Source organism: Mastomys coucha, chromosome X, assembly GCF_008632895.1.
Source record: "Mastomys coucha isolate ucsf_1 chromosome X, UCSF_Mcou_1, whole genome shotgun sequence".
In the NCBI taxonomy this organism is placed as follows: Eukaryota; Metazoa; Chordata; class Mammalia; order Rodentia; family Muridae; genus Mastomys; species Mastomys coucha.
Window position 1 is genome coordinate 122,368,727 of NC_045030.1, and position 9,830 is coordinate 122,378,556.

Sequence of the window (9,830 nt, forward strand, 5' to 3'; positions counted from 1 at the left end):
TTGCTCTAGAGAACAAAAAAGAAGGATGCTCTCTGAAATCTTGGATCAGAGAGACTGCAATTCTACTCAAGGGGAAATCATACTGTTATGAAAAGAAGATTTCAGAATTTGTTTTCCTGGTACTGATATTTTGTTAAAGATCCACGTGAGCTAGAAAGAAAGAAACTAATGCTGTCTTGAGTCATTTCCTCTCTTTGAATTACCAAGTGAAAAGCAGCATTTTCTGCATCAAAGGATAGAAAGAAAGAGGATAAAAATCATGTGGAGAGTAATAGTGAGACAAGCCAGGTATATTTATTTATACCACTAACTACAGTAGTTCTACAGTCCTCTTTCCTTGCTTTTGTGTTGGTGTGTGTGTGTGTGTGTGTGTGTGTGTGTGTTTTACAGTTTGTTTTGTACATATTTTGTCTGGGTAGGTAGTGTGACTTGTCGATTTTGACATATTCATCTGGTTTAGATAGGTAATGGAAGTATTTTGTAGGAGGGAAGCATCAGCACTGGCTATTGGTAGTCAACCAAAAGAACTAGGACAATCAAAGCATTTAAGAATGCAGAATACATAGTGTTACTTTTGCTAGATCAATGGTGGTCATCTAAGCAGAAACTCACCTGAAGTAGTCATCTTCATCTAAAAAAGAATGCTCTAAAATACTAAGAATTCCACTAGCCTACATCTGCCAACTACCACTTTTACAAACTTGCATTTTCTCATGTAATTAACAGCAAGAGGAACATGAAAAAAGCTTTGTCTGCACTTGTGTTTTATATAAGGCTCAGCTATCAAAAATGTCCTACTTTGCTGCTATCATTCCTCCAAACAGGAAAGCTACATAGTATTCATGTTCCTTTTACCATTCTTTAGTGCTTGGCAGATCTTTCTGCCACAAGAAATCTAATCCATAACCTCTAGGCAATATTTTTTTTTTACATGAGAATACACATTTCTCCATATTGCCAGTAAATGATACTGTGACAGGAGGCCAGAGCTTAGAAGGGGTGGCTGTAGTGATGTTAGCCTTAACACATGAACATAGGCAGTTGGCAGGAAGAATAAAACCTCATCCTCCCTGGTAATACAAGGGGCAGATCAAGTAGGTGTCATACCAGTGACATCCTCAGCCACAAAGATAGTGGGTTAATCCCTACAGTAACATCAGCATTTCCACCTCCTTCTGAGTAGATTAATCCTTCATTTCCTGAGGAAACACCAAAGACCTTGCCTGGAGTCATTGCCTAACAAAGTGTTGCTATTTCCTTCTTTTGGACTAAATTTCACGATCACATTTTGCTTCCAGACAGCTGGATTTCATCTCTAGCAAGCCACAAATTCCAAGGTACCATATAGTCACTGCTCTTATCAAACTTGTAACCCAAACCAGGTGTGGCTGCTTATAGTCAATGAGCCAAGTAAAAGAATCAGACTCATAGTGGAAACCAGAGAAAGATTTATTCAAAATGGCCCCATTGGAAGCACTCAGTAACATCTGCATTGCACCCTGCACTTTGGAGTCAGATCTGGTATGGGACATGCTGGAGATGTGCCATGCCTCAAGGGGAGTGTTGGATGAGGGAAAGGCTGCTATGTCTAGTCCACAACAAGCAGACACCCTGCTCAGGCTGTAGATGGTATCTTGAAGCCTCAGCCCCTACAGCCACTCTAGGATCACAAAGAAAAAGCAACCACCACAGCCACTGGGGTGGGGAGCTGGGGTGAAGGAGATTCCTAGGGAGATTAGGTGGAGAGAAGACACATCACCCATCACAAAGAATAGCTTCATCAAATCGCAGCCCAGCAATGATGCCTTCCCTTCCTCTCCCAGGAACATCAAACCCCTTGCTCTCCAGACTGAACACCTCCTACTCACTGTAAAACTAGAGTCCAGTTGTTCAGCAGGCTAATGCCACCAAGTGGTGTTTCCCAGCATCCTTGTCACCCCTTCACACACAGGGGTTCCAAGGAGGAACAAAACCTGTTACCAGAGCTCCTTTGGTGACTAAGCTCCTCTGCACCTTGGGTCCCTCTGGAGCTTGTGTGTACAGTACAATCCTGTTTCCAGGACTCCAGCTTGCTTTCCCTGAGCCTGACAAGCCAAGCCTTCTTAAATCAGAAAGTTATCTGGCTCTGGGACTTGCTCCAGCACAGATCCTTGGTCTAGAAAATACAGACTGCTTGCAAGATAAATTCAAAGCAGAAACAACTCAAGGAAATTTGTGAAAAGACAAAGGTGATGGTTAGGAAAAGATGTCCCTGGGCCTGATGGGATAGCTATGCTTGTAGCTGTCCGTGGATTGGCCTCCCCCTAGCTTCCCCACCATTACTGGGGCTCCCAAAGATTCTTCCTTGTCCTCATCACCCACATAGCTGTAGTCAACTGTGGCATTATCTTATTTTATCCCAAATTCCCAGCACCACCCCTAAACCTTACTGGCCAGAGCAGAGAATAGCTTTGAACCAAGATTCTGTTGTAATCATTTCTGCTGTTTCTCCCTCAAGGCCACCTTCCCATGTCTGCCCCTCCTCCACAATCCATTAACATTGTCTTAAAGTGAAATGGCTGTAAAATCAGTATTTACCTAATAAATTTATCTGTATTCCTCTTTCCCTCAAAAAAATAAAAATAAAAATAAAAATGGCCACTCTGGGAAGAGACATACAGACCTAGCACACTCTGCTCCCACAGAGTCCTTTGAGGTACTGAAGTGAGATTAAAGTTTAAAAGGAGGGGCAAGGATTTGCACATCTAAGGAGCCCCAGTCCAGGTGTGGCCCACTCACCACAGACCCATCCTTGTCTGCCCTTCAGTCTCTTCCTGTGAGGTAGCTGAAGTTGTTAGAACTGTGTGAAATTTTCTTCCAAGAGACAAATCCCTCTCTGGTTAGCACTACCTTCTTTTCCCAGAATGAGATTGCTGGCCAAATTCCTGCACTGTTGGAGTACTTGTGTTTGAACTTATCAGCACTCTGATCTCAGAGTATTTTCATTTCTGCTGTGCCTGTTACAACAAAATTTTTGAGCCTTAGATTGCTGTAGCTCTCTATCCCATAACCATTCTTTAAAAAAAAAAAAAAGATTTATTTATTATTACATGTGAGTACGCTGTCACTGTCTTCAAACACACCAGAAGAGGGCGTCAGATGTCATTATGAGTGGTTGTGAGCCACCGTGTGGTTGCTGGGATTTGAACTCAGAACCTTCAGAAGAGCAGTCAGTGCTCTTACCCACTGAGCCATCTCTCCAGCCCCCGTACTCATTCTTGAGAGTTTTTGTCTTTCTTAATAAATTGATATACTTGTTTTGAATGAGCATCTTCTAAACTTGAGATGCAAAGCAGTGATTCTGCATATGGCCTGAAAAGAGAGTAAAGTCAGTCTCCTGCAAAGGGGAATTGAGGAGAGTGATACTTGCCTAAGTCATAGATCAAAGTCTGCTGTAGAACAAAATACTGGAAGGCAGAAACAGCAAACAGTTTCCAAACAATGCTGTCAGTGTTAACATAACATGACACAGATGTGGAAGCCATTCCTTACTTCCTGGCCCTAAAAGAGAGCTGTGCAGATGTGGGTGGATATTTTTTGAAAATAAAACATTAACACTTTAAAGTGGAAAAAAAAATGGCCCAGGACTTTTGAGCCTTGGACTGATTCAGCCTACTAGCCCATACTCCATACTCATTCTTGAGAGTGTGTCTGTCCTTAATAAAGTGTCTCTATTTCTATCAAAGTACATGTGTCTCAAAATTCAGTTCCACATACTGGGACGCATAAACCTAGAGGCCACAGTGAGTGTCCTTTCGACACAAAGTCATGCCTTTATCAGGTATAGTGACTTACAGGCAGTAGCACTTTACTAAATCATTAGCTACTACTGCTCTAAACTCACTTGACTCCTGGATTCCAACTATCATCTTAAACAAAATGGTGATATTCAACCATCTTTCTACAGAATAAATAGGCAAATCTTTCCTATAGCATAAAATATTAAGTAGTTAATAATCAACCATAAGTACAAGTTTAATACTAAGTGCACATAAGAAATGGTGACTACAGTGTCAGAATGAATTGTGTGACACATAACTGAAAACACAAGAACTCTGTTTGGAGATTCCAAGCAACATTGTTTCTCTAAGATTGAGCTATTAAACCTATGCTTTCAAGCCTAAGTGGTCACTGTAAGCTTGGAACTGTCTTTCAGCTGGGTCCAAGTATATGCACTTTTTTTCATTACAAATTTAAATGGTGCAGGAACATGAAGGGTGATATAAAAATGTATTGAAACAACTTCCTAGTAGAAATAACCATTCAAATCCTTTTAAGACCAAGTTAAATAAAGGGGAAAATCCACACATCCTTTTACTGTGGAACACTGGCTATTACCACCTGTGGGTAGTCTTTCAGAAGGAATGGCAGCCGTGATTGCAATACCATAGAATTTCTGCTGCAGTCCAAGAACTTGAAGGTACATTTAACTTACACCTATTCCAGTCAAGGCAACTGTCCCAATACTTTACATTTATAGACAATTAAGTCAGGTCCATTTTCAGTCAATTTAATAATCTTCATTTCAAATAATTTATTGAATATCATAAAAATAAAAGCCATCACCTTGGGCATTTTTACCCTTTTACTTTACTAGAAGCAAAAAACCCTTACGCTAAAACTGAGGTAGATTCTTTTTTGTTTTTTGTTTTTGTCTTTTCACTCACTAGAAGTAGAAATTTAGGACTGCAAACACAGCAATAGTAAGCAAACATGAACAACCTATTCAATACACATTCCATTTCCACTTAGAGTCAGAACTTACTTGTCACATTGATGAGAACATGGTATTAAGTAAGATCCGTGTTTTGTCACTCCAAACATAAAAGTTGTGTTAAAACTACTAAGACAGAAGTATAAGAAATGTTTTCCCATAAAGCCCCAGTCTGCTCTGAATAACTCAAAGCTGAGTGCCTATCAACAAGCAGTAAATAAGCATCTTTTTTTCCGAAGACTAAAGACTTCCCACTTCCTTTGAAAGTACCAGATCTCAGTGATTGTGGTGGTCTGAATCATACCATAGACTCATGTATTTTAATGCTTAGTCACCAAGGAGTTGCAATTCTTAAAAAGGATCAGTAGAAAGTTCCTGGATGGAGGAAGTATGAGAAAAGCCCATGTTAAGCCTAGAGTCTTTTCTCAGTCTCTAGATCAGAATATAGCTCTCAACTATTTCTCCAGCATCACACCTGCCTACATACTGCTATGGCCTTGCCATGAGGATAATGGGCTAAACTTCTGAAACTGTAAGCAAGCTCCCAATTAAAAGCTTTCTTTCATAAGAGTCACCTTGGTCATGGTGCCTCTTCAAAGTAGTAGAACACTGACTAATAATGATATACATTTAACCATGTGAAAAGTAACACACTCTTTTTCTTGTTTGTTTTGAGACAGGGGCCTCACTATGTAGCTCTAACTGTTCTGAAACTTCATATGTGGATTATGACGGCTTCAAAGTCAGATATCTACCTATCTCTGCTTCCTGAGTGCTGGGATAAAAAGGCTATCCTACCATACCCTGCCACTAAGAAACAGCTGTGATCTTTACTTTGTGATAGCTTAGGTTGACTTATTGTTATGAGTGTGTAGACTCATTGATTGAATTAGACAGGGCAGAATATTATTACAAGTAGACTTTTCAGGCTCTGAACTGTTAATGTTAGCTATATACAATAATACATCCAAAAGAAAGCAACTGTAAAAATAAAACTCTATTGTTACAGAAATGTGGGGAAGTAGACCATGAAAGATAGCCTGGTCCTACATTGACCTAAAAGCTTTGAAGCCCTAGAGTCTGAGAAGGGACAGTAGGAGCTTCACCTATTCCCAGGCTCCAGGACCTGTCACATAGCCGCAGCTCCCCATAGATTTGTGGCCATCAGCCATGTAAGGGCAGTGCCCAAGCCCTTCCACATGTAGATGAGGCATCCCTAACACCTCAGACCAAGACAATAGAAAAAGAGATGTGACCTTTGGTCATGTAGGCTCAAGACAGGGCTCTCTGTGCTAATGAGAACCTAGAGACCCAGAAGGCATAAACAATAAGCTTTCCTTCCCAAATATTCCTCCCTGCAAAAGGTATTTAATCTCAGGCCCATCCTGAGAAGTGGGGTATGGTTTTATACATCCACTTTTTGCCATGACATTATATGCCTTAAAACCATGGACTGTGTCTTTTCATCTGGATCTGCTGTGGGGAGCCATGGAGAAGGCCTTTGCCTACAGGGCCACTCTCTAATCTCCTGTAGAAGGCCTCTCTTCACCCCCAGCCACAACTGCCACCAAGCTAGCCATCTAGCCAAGGACAATTAACTATGGGACAAGCCAGAGCTCCCCTCTCCCCACTCTCTGGCCAGACCCAGACTCCATTCTTAGCTCTTTCTTGACTACCAGGGGCACCTGGGTGTTCAAGGGTCTGAGAACCCCACAGCCCTAGCCTCCTCAATGGTCTGAGGACACCAGAGCCAGCTTTGGCATTTCCCAAGTCTCAGACTGCGCTTTCCCACCCCTGGAGCAATGTCCTGGTGATTCTCTACAGCCCACACCTGTCCTGGCGTGGGGTAAGCACAGTCAAACTCCCCACACCCCTCCTCCCCAAGAAGCTGTGGAAGAGTAGACGCAGGACCCACAACCCTACGTAGAAAAGCATATATACTCTTAATACGAACACTGTTGAGGAGCAACTATGAGGCGTTTGAGTAGTCACCTAAGCTAGCAGTTCTCAACCTGTGGGTCCTCTGACCCTTTCCCAGGTGTTGCATACAGATATCCTGCATACCAGATATTTACATTATGATCCATAACAGTAGCAGAATTACAGTTATGAAATAGCAATGATATAATTTTATGGTTTTTGGTTACCACAACATATGAAAATAAGTGTATTAGAGGGTCCACAGCACTAGGAATACTAAAATCCACTGACCTAAGCTATGCTTCTTTAGCTCGTTTTGTTTGTTTGTTTGTTTGTTTAAAAAAAATATGGAACACTTCATAAATTTGCGTGTCATCCTTGTGCAGGGGCCATACTAATCTTCTCTGTATCATTCCAATTTTAGTATATGTGCTGCTGAACCGAGCACAAAAATAGGTGTTTTTGTTTGTTTGGTTTGTTTTGGTTTTGGTTTTTTTTTGTTTTTGTTTGTTTGTTTGTTTGTTTGTTTGTTGTTGTTTTAGTTTTTGGTTTTTTGAAACAGGGTTTCTCTGTGTAGCCCTGACTGTCCTGGAACTCTCTCTGTAGACCAGGCTAGCCTCGAACTCACGAATCTGCCTGCTTCTGCCTCCCAAATGCTGGGATTAAAGGTGTGCACCACCACTGCCTGCCTGCTTCTTTAGCTCTTAAAAAGAGATAAATTACTCATTTCCTACTATGATATAGAGGGACATATTCTGTTATAGAGAAGATAGTGTTATTGCACAATAGTCAACAAGAATGAGAAAGTCTCATTTTGATTCTTCCCAGCACATAGTCTCTACTAGCCTCTGTTATACTGATGAGAACTATACATAATTAAATTTGACATATACAGATGAAAAGTGGGTGAGATAGATTAATTGTAGCAAACTTCATACATAATTTTTAAATTTTATTTCTTAAATAATTTTAAAAATTTTACTATTTTTGTGTGACCTTGGGGGGGTGAGGGAAGTATACATGCATGGCACAGCATGTGTGGACATCATAATACAACTTTGTGAATTTGATTCTCTCTTTCTATCCATATTGTTTTAAGGATTCAACTCAGGCCATGAGATTTGCATAGCAAGTGGCTTTACCCACTGAGCCATCTTGATGATACAAATATCTGATTGGTGGTTGGAAGGGTCATTTTACAGTTCTAAAAAAATTTTTACTAGTTTATGTTCATATGAGAAAAAATACAGGCAACTTATTTATACAGACTTGCTAACACATGGACAATCATAACTTAAGAAGGTTAACAAGCCACAGGTCCCAAGTGAGGATGCCTCAATCCAACTTGGGAGGGAGAAGAAAGCAATCACAGGAGGGAGCTATCGAGGGAGAGACATGGGTGGGAAAAGGGACAGGGAGGGGACATGATCAGGTATTAGGTGAAGCAAACAGGACTGAAGACCTGAGGGCCAGCAGAAAGAATGGAAACAGGCAACCTTGTGAGGTAGGCAACCTCCAAGAATATAACAGAGACCTGAGAGGTGATAGACCCTCAGGACTCAGGGAGGGACCTTAAATGAAATGCTCTAGAATGGGGAGAGGGAATTTATAGAGCCCACCTCCAGCAGAAAGACAGGGCATCAAGTGGAGGAATGGGATTGCTATCCTTCAGTCAAAATTTCTGACCCAGAATTATTCCTGTCTGAAAAAACTGCAGGAATGGAAATGGAGAGGAGCCCAAAGAAAAGGAGGTCCAGTGACAGGCCCAAATTGGGATCCAGCTAAAAGGGAGGCTCCAAGGCCTGACACTATTATTGATGCTATGGTGTGCTTACAAACAGGGGACTATCATGACTGCCCTCCAAAAGACCCAACAAGCAGCTGAAAGAGTAAGATGCAGATATTTGCACCCAACCAATGGACAGAAGCTGCTCACCACTGTGGTTGAATCACGAAAAAGCTGGAAGAAGCTGAGGAGGATAGTGACCCTATAGAAAGACCTGCAGTCTCAACTAACCTGAACACCCCCGAGATCTCTCAGACACTGAGCCACCAACCAGGCAGTATACTATGAGGCTCCCAACACATGTACAGCAAAGGGCTGTCAGGTCTGGCCTTAATGGGAGAAGATGTTCCTAACCCTCAAGAGACTTGAGGCCCCAGGGAGAGGGAAGGTCTGGTGGGGTGGAGATTGGTTTCGGGACATCATCTTGGAGATGGGGGAGGATGTATGGGTTGTGAAATAGTCAGAGGGTGGACCAGGAGGGGGGCAAAATCTGGACTGTAAAAAAAAAAAAGAATAAAATAAATAAATAACAGCACTTAAAAAAAGAAAGAAAGAAAGAAAAGACATATGGAAGAAAATTAAATACTTTCTGCTTTTTTTTTTAAATTGCAGTCTCATAGTCCATGGAATTCACCTGTAATACCAGTGGACCATCTTCAGAACAGTTGATTGTGAAAAAGCATGAGTTAGCATATATAGAGCAGAGCAGAATTTAGATATTTGTAACTCCAAAAGAATTAATTGCATTATAAATTTGGAAATTTCATTTTACAGATGTTGACAGTCTGCATATCTTTGTTTTTCCATTCTGTGTGATGATCATGGTGGTGGGGAGAATAATTCCTCTCTTCAAGTGACTGCGTTTGGAGCTCATTCTCATTAACAATGCTACTGATTTTGATGACATACATTATATGCATATAATTTTAAAAATCTTTCCCCAGTTCTTAGTACTATAAAAAGCTTGATTAGGCAATTCGCTCTTTTCATTATGTCAACTAATAAGACATCATTTGAAAAAACAGGAAAGCCAGTAGACGGTATGAATATTCATATGGAAAAACCTCTCTGAATGGGAGATGCCTGTAAGGACCAAAAATGAACAGGAGATATGCCAACATGTTAGAAATGCTCGTGGTAGTAGCTATATCTTTGCTAAATGTGGTTTGCATTACTCTGGCTCTAATGAGCAGTTAAGCATTATATAAAAGAGTTTCTCAAAGGCTTTAAGAAATGAAGTAACTGTGATATAGATGCCTTAAATTAGCCTACTCTAGGGATTCTTAATGCTATGTTTTTCTTTCTAAGGCTACAATCATGTGGTAACCCATACTGCTATTTTGAAAGTCTCCATAAGCCTTATTTTCAAGG

General features: G+C 40.9%; 1 non-coding gene across 1 annotated transcript; it reads right to left on the reverse strand.

The window, feature by feature from the left end:
* Positions 1 to 7,014: 7,014 nt before the first annotated feature.
* Positions 7,015 to 7,121, reverse strand: LOC116095662. Its single transcript, XR_004120677.1, has one exon. It is a non-coding gene; the product is annotated as a U6 spliceosomal RNA (small nuclear RNA).
* Between the last annotated feature and the right edge of the window lie 2,709 nt (positions 7,122 to 9,830).